Raw genomic sequence first — 22416 nt, 5'->3', positions numbered from 1 at the left:
AAAATTATAGAAAACCAGGAAAATAAATGGCGAGTAATTGTTGCTATTACTAGAAAAACCATGCGATACATAAACTGGCCAACAATATTTTGAAATTTTTGTAACTGGCCCTCGCAACTGTAAATGTTTGCTGATGTAGAATGTTAGAGAAGATACTACTCATTAATTGGGTGCATTAGGTAAACATTTTACTTACTCAATTTTTTTAGAGTGAACAGCCCAAAATGACGCAGGTTAATGAGCACTTAGTCAGTGCCAAGTGATTCGTTGCCCGGAGTATTACTTGATGTCCCATTGCCTTGTGCCTCTGTGCATAACCATGCAACGTATTGTTAAAAAAAGTATTTTCAACAGAGAGGTCATTAGAGAAGAGCAACACACGACAAAAGAAAGAGGTGATTTCTAGGAAGCATGTTATCGGGTTTTTTCTGCCCGCCAAATTGACAGCACTGGGTAACAACAGTTGTCTTAACAGTCTTATAAAAGATTCAGAACTAGCAACACCAGTTCAGCACGGGAGACATCCTTCCTTAACTTCAAGAGTGCCCCCGCCCAGGTGGTCCGATGTAGGATGAGTGCTAAGCCTTTGGCCAAATAAACTTCCAGCCAGCATAAACCCTTTGTTATAGCCTTTATTGCACCTACCCAGCCCTCCCTTCTCCACCAGACTAGTCTCATCCAGATAAAATAAGGATTTGGCTGTGGTTCACCCACATTCAGAAGGAGATACACACATTCCAATCGCAATCGGATAAGCCATCAGAGTCTCGGCTACGACAAGAGGCTGAAGCAACCCAACCCAGCATCGTCAAGACCAAGGAAAAACCTAGCTCAATCAGCTCAACAGACAGTTGACTATGTCCTTAGCCCTTATATCTTTTCAGTGCTTTTGGTGCATACCCCAAACCAACACATAATTCTGGAAAATCTCTCCCCCCCCCCCCCCCCCCCCCCCGTCAATCAGAAACCTGTGGTCCGGTAGAGGCATATTCAACTTCACCTGGCTGTGCAGGCTATTAAACAGAGCTGTAATGTCTCTCACCATATCAGCTCATCAAAGAGCTAGGGAACCATACGAGCTTGCTCCAAATGATAGGAGCACCTCTGCGAATTGCGAAACCGACACCAATCTGATCCTGGGCCAACAGAGAAAACCTCAGCTGGGATCCATTCACTTCAAGGATAATCCCGCACTACTACCAAATTTAGTGGCACTGGTTTCATAATGCTCGCTTCAGTGCTGTTGTCAGATACGCTATAGCACCTCGACATGTCTCAGATATCCCCCAACCCCTTGCCAAAGCCTAAGGTATTACAGTCGATAATAGCCAGGATGCATGTTACCCCACCAATGGTATTTTCAGTCCTCTCCTTTCCCAACTAGCCTTTGGCTCTTCATCTGGAGGCAGGCCTTTGGGACCCAACGCCCACCGGGGCTCAGTAGTCGAAACCCACAAAAAGGTTTTCAATCGCCTCTGCTATTGCCCGCAGATTCAGCCCATTAAACATTTCTGGTACCCGATCAGGCAAATAAAATTGCCTGAGGCAGGGTGGTTCCCAGGAAGAGTCCTTTTTGTTAAACACCACCGGTGCCACGAAATGCTCACTCTTTATGTGAGTAGTTTGTATCTTTTTCTCGGATACTAGAGATGGCAACATCTCCAACACTTCAAGGGCAGTCTTCTTATCCCATAGGAGTTTGGCCCACTCCTGGATATTTCGAGAAAGCACTAATTCAGGTACGATTGCATCAGTTTTTAATATGCTGGATACCCCATTTATTCGCTACTTAAAGGAGGGAACAAATACCACCATCACAACATCCCCCTTCCCCATGGTCTTGCCATAATCATTCGTCTAACCTGTTTTTTTCAAAGGAATCTCCAGCCTGTGAGTATCACGAGGCGCTTAACCAAGTCTATCACATTTCCGGGACCCCTCAGACAACCCAGAGAGCCTGTGATCTGGCTAAAGTACATCCCACTGAAAAGCCTAACTATGCTTTGGAAGCGAGATGGGAGGTTAGAACCTGGCATGGACTGGGGTATACGTGAATGGAGCAGATCAGGTATGCAAGGTAAATGGTTTCAGGTACACAGACATTTTATTCAAATTCAAATCAAAACATTACGTTAACATTACTGATAATGTTAAGTGAAAACAATTTAGGCAAGGCTAAATACATAAATCGGGAACAATGATTTCGACAAAACGTGCTTGTTAACATCAATAAATTTCAAAGGTATGCCGGCTACACCGTAAGCGATCCAAACAACGGACCATCAAAAGGGGACAATGCGCAGTTGACTCGAAGCAAAAGCAGTGCCAAGTATGAAGTTAAATTCACATCAATATGTTTTACAAAACTACTGCAAAGTGAAGCTACAATTAAAGAAAGAATTTACATTAATACATAATAAACAAATACGTGCGACGACGTCTCAGGGGGAGACAGTTACAAACACAAACGAAATCTAAGGTGAAGTTAATTTAACGCAATAATACAAACATATTTTTCTTGGTGGCGGCCGAAAAGGAATTTAGACAGAACAAATTCAAGAATAAATGACTCTACATTAGGGTAAGGGCCATAGCCTCACTCACGACTCAAACCAACTTACATTTTTCCCCTGAGGTCGCACGCGCACATAGTTCAAACAGAACCTAACTGACTACATGCTAGTAGAAGTACAACAGATCAGCTACCGCTGACAACCGAGCCTGACTAAACAAACCAGCAGAAGAAGGCTGCCCACATGGTTGCAGCTCAATTTATAAGATCGCCCCTCAGCGCGCGCATGCGCCGATCAAGGGGGGGGGGGAGGAACGAGTAAAAATTGAACAAGCACTAGGAGGGGGAAAAGGAGCGAGAAGGAGGAGGGGAGCGGAGTGCCGGAGGCCCGCGGCGGCGCGCGCAGTTCAAACGTGGCGGACCTAACCGCTACAACTCCCCTGCCCTTAAACCACGGTACCCGCCGCCTTCTCCAGCTTCATGACAATGTCAATTTCAATGTTCAATTTTAAGACAAACACACAATTATAAGAAACTTAACTGCCAGTGCAAGATTAATACGCCGTATATAATGGCCAAGGATTCTTGAAGGATTACATATGTCAAATACAAAGACCAAAAGGAGCATCTTCAGCGCTGAAGACTTTTCTTGATCTTGAGGGACGTCCCAGGTAAGTTCATTTTTCAAACTATTTGTTGCGACGATATTCATAGCTCGTACGTCGACAGACAGGCGCATCTCCGGACGCAACTGCCGCAGGCGTCCCCAAGGCAGCTGACGCCGATGGCGCCTGGCAGGCTCGACTCTTCACCTCGCATTCCTGTCGAGCGGGTTGCATGCCCACAGGGGCGAGGACTTCCAGATGCAATGGCGTGCATCGAGCAGGCTCGCATGCGGCATGCATCACGGCTCCAGACTGGCGGGACGGAATCTCACGCCAGCACGCCGGCACGCCAGCACGGCAAAGCAGCCGGCCGCTCGCTCACCCAGGGACAGCATCCATCAACCGCGGCCACTCAAGTAGGCACCTGAGGGCGAGCCAGGGAAGAGCTGCACAGCAGTATGCTGATGTGTAACTCCGAATGACGGAGTCGCACAGACTCAGACAGCGAAAGAGGTGGGCGGCCTCGTGGATGCAGCGAAAAGCGGGTGGGCACCAGTGACCACGACGGAGCGGGCAGGCCAAGGAGCGTCAGGTCCGTAGCGGCGCAGATCCTCTTGAGGGTACGGCATCCGCGACGAGGAAGGAGGGGGAGGATCGATGACCAAACCAAACTGAAAAATAAAAAAAACACAAAACCAGACGCGCATGCCAAAACAACAGCACACCCTCTAATTATGTATTAAACTTTTTTAACTGCCCAACATGGGCCTTTCTGAATTTTTTAAAACCAGATGTACTGTGCATCAACACAGTATTCTCACCAAGGAATCTATTAATAACATATGGCACAACAAATGGCGGTATTAATTTAACGTTAATCTTTTCAGCTAAATTAGGCAGCACAAAATTCTTTACTAGGACCAGCTGTCCAACAGAAAAACCATGAGGCCTCCGGGAAGCATTATATGAACTAGCCACTGCTTGACGAGCCTTCGTGAGATTACAAGCCACACTATCCTAAACGGCCTCCAGTGACTCGTCATCCGAGGCAGCCTCCAGGGTCGGCAGTCCCCACAGGTTAAGGAGAGGGTGAGTCAGCTCCTTACCTAGAAACGGAATTGAAGGAGGGAATCGAGTAGCGGAATGCACAGCAGAATTAAGCCCTACATTGATAAAATCCAGGTCGCTGTCCCATAGCGACTGATCATCCCTGTAGAAAGGAGTAAGAATGCTCTTAAGCACTTTGTTAACTCGCTCTGATTGATTTCCCTGGGGGCAGTAAGGACTTCTATAAACAGGCTTAATGCCCCATTGAAAACACATGTCTGTATAGAGCGGAAGTAACGTGCGTTATCACACGTGATCAAGGCAGGAGCACCAAAAAATTTCCACACCTGATCTCGTAAGGCTTTAACAATGCTTTTTGCTTTCATGTTCTTTAAGGGGATGAGCAACACAAGTTTAGAAAAAATGTCCAGAATAACCAAAATACAGTTGTTACCTTTTTTTAGAATGTGTTAGGGGACCAAAAATGTCAATGTAAAGCACATTCCATGGGGCAACTGGAGCATCAGCACAATACAAGCCGACTTTGGCACACTGCGGCGGTTTCGAGACTTGACAATCTCGACAAGTTTGCACGTGTTTTTGAACATCAGCTCGCAATTCAGGCCAAGCTAAATGTGCACTAATTCGACGGAACGTTTTGTCGATGCCCAAATGTGCAGCCAATAAGGAATTGTGAAAATATTTCAAAACCATAGGGCGGAGGGATGCAGGAACAACAGCCTTCCTTTGCCTCCCAGATGTCCCGGTATAGTATACAACACCCTGTTCCTCAACATATGGCACGGCTTTACCGGCACTCAAATCCTTCCGGATTTGAACACACAAAGGATCCTCCTGTTGACATTGATGAATACTAAGAAATGATTCCGGAAATACTTTACAAACAGCTGCACAAATCGGCTGTGTTTCATCCGCAGACGAAACACAAGTCGCAAACTCATCAGCCGAAAACATTCGCGAAAGCGCATCTGCCACAACGTTGTCACTACCCTTAATATGATGCAGTTTGAATTTGAAGCGGGACAGTCTTAACACCCAGCGCCCTAGTTTACCGAGCTGGTTGGGATGGTTAAACAGCCAACTGAGCGCTTGATTGTCCGTGAACAGATCGAATTCGTGACAATCGAGATAAGACGCGAATTTCTCGATGCCAAACAGACATGCTAAAGCTTCCTTCTCGTAGGTACCCAGCAGGCTGATTACGAGCACACACTTTGCGTTATAAGTTGCGATAAATAACGAAGGTTTGCGAAGAATATCGCAGGAACCAGCAACGTGATTACGAACACATCCTGTTTCGTTAAACTTCGAATATTGATGACGTTGTGGCGGTATATATCGCACACTTTGATTACGAGCACACTTTTCAAGTGATATTTATCGCACCGGAGCTACGTTATATATCACGAGCATTTCAAGTAGTGATACGAAGCGAATGTGAGGTAAGTGATATAATTACTCTACAAAATAATGTCCTCCCGTCCTAAAAAACGTCATTATAAACGCACATTATTGTTTTAAATATAGTCGAGTACGATGTAAAGCGATGAAGTTAAACGTAAACAATTGTTTTAGGTTAGCGTGTGTATATTTAAAACGCGAACATTATTCTTAACATGATATTTCTGTTTATTAATTGTACCATGAAATCATTGTTTTCAATGCATAGTTTGTGTGGAATAATTATGAAGTGGTTTAAATACGATCAAAGTAGGTAAGAAGAATATTAATAAATGTTGTGTCATAGTTTATCAAATTAATCCTAACCTAAAGAGCGATATTATTTACACGCACGTTATGAACTTAACATAGCTATAAATAGTTCAAATAGGCTGCTTATGTATATTTTGTGTTTGGGTATTTGCTTAACATGCATTTTTGTTTAATCTGTGCGCTTGTAGACTTCAGACAGTAAATTGTATATTTCTCTATTTAGTTTCAGATAGCTATTTCCGGCCTCCTTGTGTGTTCAATTGTGCAAGACATTTTTCATTTGTGCTCATTCATTTACATATTGGCTCTATTACCTAAGTGTGTTAACATTGGTAATTGTTAACAAGTGGGGCTGATCATAAAACAAATAACTTGAGGAATAATTTATTTATGAATTCCCCTCCTTAAACAGGATGATTCTATTAAATAACATTTCGAGCTTTTATGTAGGGGAGGCGAGGCTTTATTATAAAAATAAGTTTATGAAAACGGTAATTTTGAGTTCCTATTATTAACCTTGATACTTATTTCTGTTGAGATATTTCAAGTTGTTTACTGTTTAAATTGTTGGTTATGTGTGGTTAGCTACACTTCAAATACTGCAAACCTATTCATGTCTACAGTTGGTTAGGTTAGCTACATTTTAAATATTGTATAATGAGGTAAATCTGGTGAAAAGCTACTTGTCCATATGTTTTTTTTTAAATTATTTATTAGTTTTCAGACATTAATTCCAATAATTAACCTAGGCTATCAATACTGTAACATTGTTTTACTAATATAAAATTAAGCTTACCTCACCTAACCAACCATCCACACATATTTTGTAGTACAATTAATGTAACTAACCTAACATAACTAACCATTCACACAGATCCACACTATTTTTTTGTTATTTTTTAATTCATCTAACAAACTTAATGGTGGGAATGGCTGGTTTGATTAGGTTAACTACAAATACTTGAAAGTAGTGTAGACAGTTTATTAGGTTATGGTAGTTATATTAAATATACTGTGAACTCATTTTAACAGTTTTTAAGAATTATATATTGTAACACAGCTAACTCTAACCTAACCAACCACACTACAGTTTATACCTATTATTTTTGTTGGTAACATAACTTAAGAAACAGTTCACAAAATCACACAGTATTTTTAATGTAGCTTACTTAAGCCAACCAATCATTCTCATGTCTAAATTTTTTGATTAACCAAACCTAACAAGCTATTAAAATGGCATATTTATAGTTTAACTGCTTGAAGAATTACAACACACTCATGGAGAATTGTTGGAAAAGAAGTCGAAATTGTTTTAAGAAATTAAAGAAAAATGAATGCAGTTATGCGTTACATCAAGTAATATTAGCTCAATAATACCAACTTAAAATTATTTTTAATAATCAGGCCCTCTTGTTAACAATTAGTAGCCTACCAAACTATATTACACTAATTTATTTAATGTTTGAAAATATTTCAGGTTCTACACAATGGCCTTTGCTGCCTTTCTGCTAGCTATCGAACTGGAGGAGAAGGCAGAGAAGATTGTTAAGAAACCATCAAAATCCCTTCGAATTGCCAGATTGCACCCTCATAGCAGTTGGAAAACCTTAGAAAATGAAGAAACATGAAGAAACGAGCTATGCAATTTAATAAATAATTTGTTATCAAGTTTGTTGCATTTACTAAAGAAATTGTGAAAATAAGTGTTCACTCATTTCCATGTTACTTTTAAGTATAACTTGGATATTATGTTAAACACATGTTAACTTTTTGTTTTCTGGTTTCAGCATATGATCTCATTGTCCTGAGAGAGTTGGCAGTGGCTTTTTTGAACCATTGTTTTTTTGTGTGTAAAAAAAATAGATACTTTGAATCATTTAATGATAGGTTGTTATTTCAAGTAAATCTCATACATGGGAAATTGCTTGTGTGCTGCTTCATGTTTACAAGTTTATTAATTTAAAATTTTGCCATTTCAGATTTTGTTTTGGTTTTAAACGAAAAATATTTACAAAGAGTGTATTATTTAATATCTCAATTTTTTTTCCATGGATGGTTATAATTAAACAATTATTAATATTAACTATTAATAGCCTGTCCAATAAAAAAATCAATGCACATGTCGGTAAGGAATCTTGTATACAAAAAACGATTTCTTAAAACAATATTTTCTCATAATTGGCAATTTTAGCACATGCCTCCAGCATGCCTTTTAACTTTTCTTTAAGTTCTTTGATGCATTTTTAATCAAATTGCTGGTTACCATTTCAGAAGCACATATTCCCAATGCTTCTTATCAGCTGCCAGCCTTCTTTCTTGAATGCTGCTCAACTGATCTTTTTTTTTTTATTATTTTTAAATTGTACTATTGATCATTACCAGTATGAATTGTATAGGTTACACTAAGTATCATATTGGCAGAGTTATAATAAAGGAGGTGCTAATATCAAAGTACACATTCTATAAATTATGCTGACTAAAAGTATTATCAAGGTTTTTCCAGTCAAAGATTTCACAATGCTTGTATATAACCATTCTTTACTTTTTTTTTGTGTAAACAAGATATAACGTGGAAGAATTTCATTAGACTAGCTGACTATCAATGCACGTTCCAGCAGGTACAACTTCTTGTTGTTGCCAGTGAGCCCATTTGTATACAGTATAGACATTGTTTCATGTGGACGAATATTAAAAAAAATATTTTGAACTAATTTTTATTATTGTAAGTTTAGAATCAATGTAGGTATGTTTATTGAGACTTAGACAAGTACAAACAAATTAAATGACACACATTGCATTTAGCTAGATAATTCAGGAACAAATATTGACTTAGTATGATTCATCTTGCGATAAAGATTGGTACAGCTCCATTCCTTGCACCTCCCCAGTCAACACTCTGCATCTTATGAATTGTTATCATCACTCACTGTTCTTATCTTTCTGTTTATCATCAGAATAACCAATTACCATTAAATCTGTGCTTAGATGTGTGTGAATATTAAAATAAGCAATTTTTATAAAAGTTTAACCAGAAGCAATTTTTGAGCTAGTATTTAGAGATCAAATCAAATGTTTCTTAAAATATGTGATGAAGCGTTTGAACAGCTTATTTATCTTCATTAAGTAAAATTTAACTTAAATAAAAGACTAATACAGTAAATTAATATGTAACTGACTGTGACTGATGGCCATTATAACAAATATGCATAAAAAAACTCTTAGGTTTCTTGGCTATCTTATGAAAACACAAGGATTGTAAGAGGTCTTGTTTTAATAATGAACCTACCAGCTCCCCCCCCCCCCAAAAAAAAATAAAGCCAACAGCATGCTTAGTGCTTCTATACCACTTTCCTCCTCCCCATCACCCTTCCTCCCTCATAACAAAATTCTGCATATACTTCTGAGTATAACTTTAATTTTTATTTTTTTTAATATGAACTATTAACACTTCCATGTTCAATGCAAGTAATTTTTTTGTGTTTCATTTTAAATGTAGCACACCTCCAATTTCTCTCTGTCAACTTTCAGGTATCTTAACTACTTAATTTTCACCACTCTTATTTTAAACCCACTACACCAATCTCAAACAACAAAATTGGAAGCATACGAGTATTGAAAAAAATATATATTTAATTTTTAAATAAATATTTGGAAAGGTATAAGATAAACAAAATGCATGACTACCACAATATAATGTCTACCATAGGTTGAGGGACAAAACCACCTTCTAGAATCTACATCATTCCCAATGATGATGCTGTACCGAAGATTTTGATAATTCTCTGGTCAAGGCTGCTCAGAAATATAACTTGGATAATATTGCCAGCTGTTATCTTAGCAGCTATTGCTTAAGCTGCTCTTTTTATTGCAGCATATATCATGTTGATCCATTACTGAATTTAAAAAAAAATTAATTAAATAATTGGTATGCATGTACATCAGAAATTGTTCAAACTGAATATTATTTTACATATTAAACCATTAATTTCTAAACTTGCTGAGAAAAAGTAATCTATTAATTTATCTTAATGGAAAAAAAGGGGGGGGGGGGGGAGAATTAAAATTATTGAATATTTCAAGACAGTTTTTAAAATAATTGAAGCATATTAATAATTTACATACATGTTGGATCGTTAACCAACTTGAATGCCATCTTGAAAACAAAGTTCTTTACTCAGTACTTACTGAGTACTTACTCTAATTACTCAGTACTTAGTTTCACTTGTTTAAGTCATTGGTGAGATTAAATTAAACAGCAATGAACTTTCATATCCTCAGATTATAAAAAAAAATGTTCTTACACTGAAAATTTTCAAGATCTGTTCCAAATTAACTGTTTAAAATGTCAATATTTTTAAATTGAAACATTATGGGCCTAATTTTATCCTTATAATATGCAACCCAACACACTGAAGAGTTTAAAACAGACTTCAAAAAATCAAAATACAAAAAGTAGCCCATATCTTCTCCATTGTAATTGAAGGCTGCTGCTTACATAAAAATTGTAACGCTATATTCACTAAAGAAAAAAAAATAAGAAAACTAATATTTTGCCAATGGTCAATGGTTTTTAATGTCCCTAAACGTTTGTTAAGCCTCTTTGCCAGTTAAATCCACAGATACATTCAAGCTTCACATTCATTATTTGAAGAAAAATTGGCTGCAAACTCTCTGTGGCTCTTAATAAACCACACCATGATTTCTGTTGGGCAGCAGTAACTTTACCAGTGCCACTCTAAGGCTTATTTTAACTGAGAACACAAATATTCAACACAGTGTCCTCTTTAATAGCGGAATGTGCACTCTAATCAAGAAAACCACAAATTTAAATAATTTACTGTAGTTAAACTTTACCAAGTGTACGAAGGGAGTAAAAAATGTTTGAGTGACCTATGATATAAATATTAGCAAAATTATTTTTATTTACGAATGGTACTAATATCTTGGAAACATTGTTTCAAAACACTTGTATATAAAATCCACGAAAGCACATGAGAATTAAAATATATTTATAAAATTTTAACTGATTAGATAACATAAACTAGAAAGCTCGCCGCTGGAAATATGTTAAAAAGTGTTGTTTTTATTAGGTATGCTAATAACCACTTAAATATATCATTAACCACATATATGTATAACTTAAAAGTATAAGGTTATGTTTTTACACAAGCACACCAAACTTGACTGAATATTTTTTAAATTCCATTCTTCATATCATATCAATAATAGGTAAAATAAAAACAGACACGGGTTCGTGGTAATTAGTTGTTCCTTTAATTTTGTAACCTGTAGAGTGGCTTCATTTTCATTCTATTGAAGTTTAAACATGCTTCTCGTTCGATGTTTATGTTTACATGGCAAGACGCAGTTAGCCACAATGACGACTCGAAATCTTTAACTCCATTTTTAATTCAAACTTCTACGAAAAAGGCAGCAAAAAAGCTTTAAAGACTTTATTTAAGAAATTAGTGCATTAAAAAAGATTATTTTGTTCCCAGTAACACTAAGTATTCATGATTCACTTACAAAATAGTCTGTCGACTAACATATTAATTGTTCAATTGTTGCTTGTCCTCTGACGTCATGGATTCGTATCGCAGGTTAGCGTTACCGTGGAAAATAACGAAACGCATATCGCAATGTGGGTCGTAATCACCAAATGCGATACGTGTTTCGTTACCGCGTGAAGAATAACGCTAGTCGTCGATGGTGTTCGTAATCAGCCCGCAGACGTCGTTCCCCGTCAGTAAGTGTTCTACTGGCATAAGCAATAGGGCGCAACCTATCGTTTTCAATATGCCTCAATAATCACCTACCGCGATGCTTGACGCATCTACCTGGAGGGCGAACCTGCGTAGAAAATCAGGTAGAACCAAGACAGGGGGAGAAGAGATCAAGGCCTTTAGACCGTCAAAGGCCTTCCGTTGAGCGTCGCCCCACTCAAAAACAACATTCTTTTTACGCAACCTATTAAGCGGACCACATACTGCGGCGTGATCGGGGATGAAACGAGCATAATATCCCGTCATGGCAATAAATCTCTGAACTCCTCTGTCATTCCTAGGAGGAGGAAAGTTTACAATGGGGGAAACTTTATCGGGATCCATTATGAGTTTGCCTTGCGAAATAATGTAACCTAAAATTTTTACGTACTCTTTTCCCAGATGAATTTTGTCGGGATTAACTGTCAAGTTAGCTGCTCTGAGACGATCAAACACCTGACACAAATGTTGCTTGTGCTGTTCCAGGTTATCACTGTAGACGATAATATCGTCAATGTAATTGAAGACTGATTTAAATTTTAAGTCGCTTAGAATATGATCTAGCACTCGGCTCATCGCCTGGCTACCAAAAGACACACCCATAGGCACGCGATTAAACTGAAATTGCCCCCACGGGGTAGAAAATGCCGTATATTTACGACAATCCGGATGCAACAAACATTGGTGGAAACTAACATTTAAATCAATGACGGAAAATATGGCGGCATTCCCTAGATGTTGGAGGGCGCTCTCTACGGTTGGCAACTCGTAGCTGTCCTCCTTAATTTTATCATTCAGTTCCTGGTAATTGTGTACCAGCCGAAATTCCCCCGCTTCCTTTTTAGGGACTAAAAAGGAAGGCGAACTGAAATCGGAAACAGACGGAGCAATAACTCCTGCTTCTAGGAGTCGATCGATAATGTTTTTCAAATTTTGCAATTTGGGAGGAGAAATTTTATGTCCTTTAGCCCTAACAGGAGTCGTGTCCTCTAAATAAAATTTATAGGGCATGACGTCACACCTGCCTATCCAGTTGGAAATTACGTCATAATACCTGTTCATGACGTCATCAATGACCGCGTCCCTACTTATGACGTCAGACTTGTCGGCACACGACATGTCGATAGGAGCGGAGTCCTGATGAATAAGTTTAATTTTACGTGCAGGATGAAAACCAAAAACCAGTTCGTGGTTAGCGACGTCTAACAAACATCTAAACCTAGAATAAGCGGGTGACATAACCCGGGAACAACATTAAAGTGCCAGTTCCAAGAGAAACCCACGATATTTACGTGCATTTCAACTTCTATGTCTGACGTAACAATGACGCCGTTGGCGACACAAATTTTCACGTCAGAGCCGGTATATACACGGCTTAACAAATGTTGATGTTTGATGCAACATGCATCGAACAATTCGGAACTAATCAAGGAACGAGTAGCACCGGAATCAATTAAAGCCAGAATATTATTTCAAAACAGACGAACGTGTACAAAATTATTGTACAAGTAATGAGCGGCTTTCCTCAAGCGACGACCGTGGCGACCACTCGCACGCCCGGTCAAGGCCCGTTTCCCGGACATTGATTTCTGTAATGCCCAGTGCGCTTACAACGAAAAAATTTTCGCTGCTCGCGGCTCACAGCGGGCTGCGTGCACTCAGACACCGCGTGGCCGTAAGTACAGCAGTTGGCACACCTGGGACGGTTAGAGGACGGGCCGGGCGCATTAGCCGACTCATGACGTCTGCCGGCGGCAAAACTTGCCCCGACAGAGGGATCACTCACACTAGCTGAACATTAGGAGAATTAAATTTAGAATTAGAATTAGAATTGGAAACAGAAACAAAACTGCCTGGAGTGGGCTTGGAGTGAAAATCCTCGTGATATTTTTTGACAGCTAGCAATCTATTCTCCACTTCTGAGCTCCACTTTTGGAGAGCACTCAGACTGATAGGAGGGCTAAGCATGGCGCTATACTGTAACACCAGCGGAGACACGTTGCCGACAATAGTTTGCGTTAATTCCGCCTCAGGGAGGTTCAACTCCAGTTCCTCAGTATAGGCCGCAACTGAATAAATGAATTGCAACAGGGGCTCATCAGGCTTCTGAAACCTGAATACAAGTTCACGTTTACACGTTTCCAGCACACGTGGAGTACAGGCAAACTGTAGCACAGACGTCTTGGACTGTGCGAATGTCAGATTCTGATTTACGACGTCAGTGAGAAGTGGCAAAAAAGCCGCTCCACACAGGCTCAAGAGAGCTTTCAAAAACTCCGCCTCACTGACTAACTTTAAACCAGCCAAACTTGCGCGGCACTCAGAAAATCTAGAACCGCACGCGGTTCACAAATATCAAGACATGGGAGAAGTTTCAAATTCGAAAAATAAAAAAATCTTTTCATTAAATCTGTAATTATTCCCAACAGGATTAGCGGGGGTGGGGACTTGCCGAGACGGTGCCTCGTCTGACGACTCCCAGGCGCCGCGCACGTGCCTGACAAGCAATCCACGAAGGGTCACCACATTTCCGTCCTCCTCGAACGGTACGGCTTCCTCCGTCAAAACCTGGATGAGGTCGTCTCTCCGAAAACGGTATATCCACCCGGTTGCCGGAGTCCCATCGGTTCATGAAAAAAAAAAAAAAACAAAAAAAAAAAACACACGTTAACACTCACAGTCCTGCAGCATAGAAACCTTCCCAGTATACACTGCCAATTTTTTTTAAGAGAACAGAAATAATTAGTCATGTAAAATTACAGATATTTGTAAATTTTTATACTTACATTAAAACAAACATATGACTACCAAATAGTGTTTGCAGTAATACTGGATTCAGATTATTACCCGGGAAATTATGCTTTGTGTGGTCCTATTACTTCCAGTAGTTTACGCTATTTGTAAACCGTTACATGATAGCTTTCCAGTAACAACTACAAACATAATTGAGCATAATAAAACAAAAAAGTCAAATTGTTGAATTTTCAATTATCGTACTATGCTTGACTGAAGCATAAATAAAATATACTATTTTTCTCCAATTCTCGGTATTATCTCGAACAACGTATTTCATAAATAAATGCAAAACTAATCATAGCAACGAGTTGTACAAAGTTACAATAACTTTCTTGTAGTATTACGAACTATTTCTTGGCAACTATTTTCCAAAGGAATCTTTTGTAAAAGTACAGAAACAAAAATTATTTCTAGTGATATTTTGGGAAATGAGAAACCGATAATAGTATGGTCGGACCAGTGTTCGAACACGGCTCCGCCAGCTGTGCGAGTCGAGCATGTTAACCACTGCGCCACCCCACTCCACGTGAATAAAAACACCTCTCCACGAAATAATTCCTCTCCTATGTCTTCTAGTGGACTGCGCCTCTTGAATTATGAGCTTCAAGTGGTCAGATCGACTGATTCCTCACCAAGGCGATCCTAGTTCCAGTCTTGGCAAAATCTAACACGGAATATTTTCACGAGTAAGAAACGTAGCGGACGTTGCCTTGAGCCTGTGGGGTATTCTCGAGGATATTCCTCCCCCCTCCCTTTTCAACCCGCCGCAACCAAAACGCCTTTTCCTTCAACGACCCATTCTTAGGGACAGGAAAATTTCACCGGTGCGATGGCCTTCAGGATAGACAACACAGACCTCTGCACACTAGTTCATTGGCTGCTGACTTGTGAGTCGTCTTGAGTGGTTTGTCGGTGATTCGATATTTCTTTGGTTGAGAATTCATAGTTAGTTCAGAAGCTTCTGGATGAAAAGTGAGCCAGTAGCAAAGCAGCTCAAAGGTATGTGATTTTGAGTTTTAGCCTATATCTTAATAAATCCACGAATTTTTCCGGTGTCTACCCATCCTCATTAAGACAGCCACTATTTTTTCGCGGATTCATTGGGTATCAAAGTAGACTTGAGCTCATATACATCTAATACACGTTAATGATTGGACTACAGTGCTATTGACTCTTCCTTGATTACTCTGACCTAATCATTAATAAAAACCCGGAAATATCGCGGATTCGTCTGGCCTCATGGTAGAATTCAAAGTCATAGGTATGATCAACCCAAGTTTGCTTTCCCATTGCTTGATTTCTTAGCGAGAGCATTTTTATCGTTGTTAATTGGCAGTACCTGAGTCGCTTATTTTTATCCAACACTGTTAAAATTTTCGCCTTAATTTTATGAAGAACGCTGGTTAAAAATAACCCAGGGATCTTCGTTAATTTACGGTTATCTTCGTAAACTAACGGCCAATGATTTCACTTGCATTAAGCATGAACCCACAACAACAATCATGATATAGCAAAAAAAAAAAAAACATTCAAAAACTTGTTAAGGCAACAGCAAGCACACCCATCTTCCTTGCACTTGCCTGTTTACTCTCTTTACAGCGGAGCACGGAACTAGGAAGTTAGAATACGACGTAGTTTTTAAGAAGATTCAGTTGTCTGCAGTTACGATCTCTTCGTTTGTTTCATGTTATTTCTTCGTAAAAAATTCCGTACATTTACTGTATTTTCTAACACTGTAGCTGGACATTGTTAGCTCACGGTCTTAGAGGGGTGTGTCCAAATAACTGCGATCCGATCATGAACACAGTGCGAGATTATAGTGGTTTTCATTCTCACTTGCTACTAAATGAATGCGCGAAATTTCCCTATCTCTATTTATTAACAAGGAGATGAAGTGGTAACAACCAGTCACATGTAACTTGGGACTGGAAACATTCGCGGTTTCGGTGAACACCAGGATAGACTTTACAGTCCTCTGCACACACTAGACAAAATCACACCTGTTCATTGGCTGGTGTATTGTGTGACTTCCTTTCCGGTTGGTCTCTGATTTGAAACTTCTCTGGACGAGGGTACATGCAACTAAATTCTAGCTTATCGCAAAACAATTCCACGGATTATTTCGATCTCTTCATGTAACCCACCAAAGGATGTGACCTTGGTAACGACTATATAGTAGTCTAAAAATAGTTTGATTGTGTCTGTGAGTCTAGCCTGGAGTGAAATTAATCCGCAGAAAAGTCGTGACTGTACTCATCGTCTCTAAGGCATCGTCTCTTTAAGGGGCCTTCCTAGCTAGGAATTTATTTTTATTAGTACGACGCTCGCTGGTGCTTCTAGCGCAAGTTATCGTGATGGCGCGTAGTCTTCTCGTCGTGCGTAAGGCAACTATGAAATTTCAGCCGTAATAAAACGATATATGAAGGAGAAATGAAGATGTAGGTGTAATGCAAGTCCCTTGAGTGCATTCAAACACCTGAACCGGATGTTTAATCCCTAAAACTATTCTGAAAACACACATTTTAGACATTTGCACTATTTACAAATAAAGTTTAAAACAAAATATGTAAACAGAACTACTATCGACCCTCAGCGTGTTCTTAGATGCTTCTCGTAAACAAACACCACTCGGATATGTTGAGCGGTTTTTCCAATCGCGTGGTTTCTTCTGAAGCTCTGCACCACAGGGAAAAAATCTATCCCTTTGGAAACCAGTTGACAAGATATAGTTGGTTATATTACAAGAAAGAATATGTAACTTTGTACGACACATGACTATGTTATGTTTGCATAGGATATGAAATACGATTTTCTTACAAAAATTTCCAAAAATTTGTATATTTTAATTGATGTTTCGTTAAAGAATATATTTTTAACCCAAGAAAAAGTTAATCGAATAGTGGACAATTCTAGTTTATTTTGTTGTAACATGCATATGATGTGCGCAGTTAATACTGTAAAGCTATTCAGAGTACGGTTAGCAAATAACTGTCACTATTGGAGGTAGTCCTACTGGGACAACCCGAAGCATAAATGCCCGGGTAAGAATCCGAACCCAGTATTACTGCGAAAACTATTTTGTAGAGATGTGTTTGTTCTCGTGTAATAAAGATTTACAAAAATCTGTGATTTAAAATGAATATTTCCGCACCATTTACAAAAAGAAAAATTACAGTGTGCCGTAAAGCGTTTCCGGGTGGGCGGGGGTCGTTAAGTATTTCAGTCTGGAGGCATGCCTCTGGCCAGCTGTATCCCCACACGGCGCATGGGAGCGCTCGAAGGCAGACTTCGATTCACACAGCTCTGCTCCACTGGATGAACCCAACACACATCCGGCGCGGGCGTATTTTTTTTTTTTCACTCGTGGTCCGACTGCAATCGTCCGTAACTAATCGCAATTTTTTTAGGACACACAGACCCTATTCATTAAATACTGAATCAAAACTTTTGCCAGCACTACAAGATTTCTTAAGGAAGAAAAAAGGATAGTTCACTCGGCTATCATTCACTCGTCATAAAATATTTACCATGGTCAGATAGCCTACGTTTAAGTATTTATTTATCGAGTGAAAATTTGACTGTTTTATATATTTTTCCATGTTTGAAATGATTCTTCCTTATTGCCTCTTATCAGCGATTGTAACTTGTTCCGTATTGAACTCAGCCAGTGCAGGAACACACTGCAATACAAAACGTCTGTGATTCGCTCTAAAAAAATAAACAAATAGAAACCTCCATTTAAAAAAATTCCAATAACAAGAGTAACAAATAAATACAGTAAAAGTCTAAAACTTCGACAATCTTGTGCATTTGTTCTTCTTTATGCAATGCATTAACGATAAACTGTTTATATATCAGCTATCGACCGAGCATAAATGTAATGGGAGGGGCCTAGTTAAAGAGGTATCTTTTTAAATAAATTAGCCAACTGCTAAGCCCAATAACGTTATTCAAGTCTATGTAATTGACGCCTTTGTTCGACAGTATAGCCTTAACAAAAATTAAAAGACGAAAAATAGTCCCGTTTCAATAGCAAAATAAAGTAGTACGTGAGAGCGCAGCTTTAATTCAAGTGTATGCCGATTCCCATGGAATAGCTAGAGCCACGATTTTTTTGCGGATTCATTTCATTCCAGGCAAGACTCAAATTTCGTATGTATAATCAAACCTTTTTTTACAATACCTTTTGGTAGAGACTGGTAAAACTCGCTGTTCCAATGACCTCTAGGATAGACTTCACGATACCCTACATACCCGACCAAATTCCATGTGCTCACTGGCTAATGACTTATGAGTCCTGTCAATTGTGATGCTTCCGATTTGATACTTCTTTGTCTGAAGGTTTTTAATTGGCACAAAGTCCTTCAGATAAACTGTGAGCCAATCACAGAAGAAATATGAAGGTACATAGGTTTGTTTTGATTCTAGTATAACGCGAAATGAATCCCAGAATTGTTCAGTTCTTTACTTATTGGTCAATAACAAAGTCACATCCTTTGGTGGCTTACAAGTGATTGAGCAACAACTTCCTCTCCGTGTTTATAAGTGCATGTCAAGAACACTGTAGTTTAATAATCAGCATGGATCAAATGTATATGTGTTTAAGTCTACTAATGAACGAGCGAATTAATCTTGGCTCCAGTGATAGCAAACAGTTTATAATATATACCCATGTACAGAAAGTTAAACATGATAGAATAGTAGGGTTACATAACTGTAATAAATAATTAACTAGTAATAAAAAAAGTGCGTTTTACAAGGAAAGTCTTTGGAAACCATCTGCCAAAGACATTTAGTATTTATAGTGTTAAGTGACCTGCAAACGTCACTTCTGCAAAGATGTGTACACTTGAATGTACCTTTTCGTTGCATCACGGGTCATTTGACACGCCCTGAAAGAACATAGAAACCAGTCAAAAACACCTTTGAAGACATCTGACCGAATCATTTTTGACCCGCAGAGAATATGAAACGTAGTGGCAGCCAATGAACATGTGACATCGACTCGTTTACACTCCACATTTTTTTAAGGCTAGCCTGGGGTCAGAAAATACGTGAAAATTCGTAGCGCCCTTGTAATGTTACAAGCAAAATATTCTAAATTTTCTAAAATATTTGGGTGACTGATGCGTATAAAATGTTCAGTTCTTCATGGAGGCTAGTCCTTTACATGCAGGAGCTTTCACATGCCACTTCGTTATACATTTAAACAACAGGTTGCCCTTCAAGCTTCTGTGCGTTTCTTCCCCTTAAATTATTAAGACATTGTTAGAGACCGGAAAAATTCGGGTTATCATTTCACGATATCCTAGAATCCAAAAAACTGTACCTAAAAACTTAAGCCAATAATTACACCACTCCTCCTAGAATATAACTACAGGACTGTGGCTTCTAGCCTGGAAGCCAACAAAAATATCATCACTGCAGACTGGGAAAAAACATTCGTGGGTTCAATGACATTAACGATATACTCCATCGTATATTGTACACTGGGATAAAAGTCTCCTCTTCATTGGCTGATGACTAGGGGCAGGCATTTTTCGCGAAAAGATCTGAACATTTATTAGACTGCAACAAGGTAAACCCGCACCTGTGGTTTCTTCCTTGTGATTGGTGGCCGTCGGCGACATATTTGACAGAGCCATTCAGGACGCCTTTACATCCACACTGAATCACTGTGATTGGTGTTGTTACAATAAATATGTACCTGGGAGAAACTCACCGAATCACGAAACACAGACGATGCTATAGTGTTTTAACTTTAATGTAGTCTCGAAATCTTTTCGCGAAATATGCATGGCCCTACTGATGACTATAGACCCGTGAATTTCGCGGATTCAGTTACCTCCAGGATAGTCTCCAATATCCTCTACACACTCGGGCAAATGCCAACTGTTCATTGGCTGTTGACTTGTGAGTCGTCTCGACTGGGTGGCCTGTGATTCGACATTTATATGGTGAGGGTCTCTAATTGGCCCTCAGTCCTCCACATTAACAGAGAACCAATGACAGAAGCAGCACTAAGGTATAATTATTTGAATTTTAGCATAACACGAAATGAATCCGCGAAATTCACGGGTCTCTACGTGATGACTTGTGAAACATTTGAACTGAGTGGCCTGTTATTGGTAGAGACCGGAAAAATTCGCGGGTTCAATGACCTCTAGGATAGCTCCCACTGTCCTCCTCTGCTTTTCTCAAGAAAACCCACATGTTAAATAGGTGCTTACTTGTGAGGCGTCTCCACTGGGTAGCTTGTGATTCGATGCTTATTTGGCTGGTAGTCTCTCATTGGCCAGAGAGCTCCTGTTAAACTGGAAGCCAATGACAGAATCAGCAGAATGGTGCATATATATGAATTTCAGCCTATCACTAAATTAATTCGCAAATTTTTCCGTTCTATATATTTTGGAAACTTCTTCTGTTGAAGGTTTCTCTCTCGCTCATAGTTTTCTAGGTAAGCTGCGAGCCAATTACATAAGCAACATAAAGGTATGTGTATTTGAATTATAACCAATCGTGAAATGAATCTGTGCATTTTCCCGGTCTCTGATAATGGTAGCTGGAGGGTGCTTCCCGGCTGACGCAACAGCCAATGGAACGTAGTTTTGCACTCGACTGCACGCCGCGTGTGAAAATGTAGTCACGTCGCTTGTTCATGATTGGTTGCTTCACGAACGCTGTTTGTAATTCTTACGCCACTGTTAATAATTGTGTGATGCAGGCTAAAACACCAGTAATTTAAGCGAAAAAAAAAGAACTTTTTTAGGCTTTAACATATTTTTTCACGTCTGCAGTAGACTAAGAAGAACATTCACCTAAACTTGTAGCTATGATCGACGATAGAAGCTGGTCATGTAATCTAATAGGTAGAAACCAGAAATACGATGAATAATTTCGCGATAGGCCAAAATTAGAAAACCTGTAACTTTGCGCTGATTCTGTTATTGGATCACTGGATATCTGGAGAACTCTGGGCCAATGAGAGACCATCAACCAAAGAAGCAGCGAATCACAGGCTAGCCAGTCGAGACATCTCACAAACAGGCAGCCAATGAGCAGGTGGTATTTACCCGAGTAGCATAGGATTGTGAGCTAGCCTAGAGGTCACTGAACCCATGAATATTTCCAGAACCTATTAATATGCGGGACTGTAAAAAATCGCGACTACAGTGACCTACAGGATAAACACCATGATGCTTTACATACTCATCAGCTTCTCACTTATGAATCGATACTTCTTTAGGTAAGGTTTTTCTTGTGGTCTTGGCGTCCTTTCCATAAAATGTAGGCCATACAGTGTAAGAGTCTAAAATTGAATTTATTTTAATTCTAGTCTGTCTCAAAATGCAAAGCGATTTTTTTTTCAGAACTGCACAAATGAGAACGCAGCATTTGCATTGCAGAGAGTCTATATAACAAAAAATTTTCGAAAATATTTCTTCCAAACTGGATTGTTAGAATCTGTTACAGGACTTTGTAAACTTTTTAGGCACAATAGTTTTAGCGATCAGATCTCATGCTTACTCTTCACAGCGAAGATGGTTTACCCTGGTGAGCTCGACTCCCGCCCGCGGACCGAATGTACCTGGCCGCGACCCGCACGAGTTACTTGCGCCGCTGTTGCGCGCAGCCGTGCAGCGCGCCGCAATGCGCAAGTGCGCACCTCGCTCGGGTTCAACGGGCGGGCGTGACGTCACCGTGGCGCGGGGGGCACCCGGCCGGCCAATGGGAGGCGGGGAACAGTCCGGTGCCGCTCCGCCATAGGGCGCGCGAGGCCGCGTCTTTTCCACCTTGTCGTTCTCCCTCTCCCCCACCGACCGCTGCCGGCCGCTCTCTCTCTCTCTCTCTCTCTCTCTCTCTCTCTCTCTCTCTCTCTCTTAAACCCTTTTTCAGCCACCCGCCCACCCCTCCCAACCAATCGCCGGCGCGCCACGAAACAAGGACGCCCCGATCGTTA

Source organism: Bacillus rossius, chromosome 2, assembly GCF_032445375.1.
Source record: "Bacillus rossius redtenbacheri isolate Brsri chromosome 2, Brsri_v3, whole genome shotgun sequence".
In the NCBI taxonomy this organism is placed as follows: Eukaryota; Metazoa; Arthropoda; class Insecta; order Phasmatodea; family Bacillidae; genus Bacillus; species Bacillus rossius.
Note: the sequence above shows the minus strand (reverse complement) of the source record.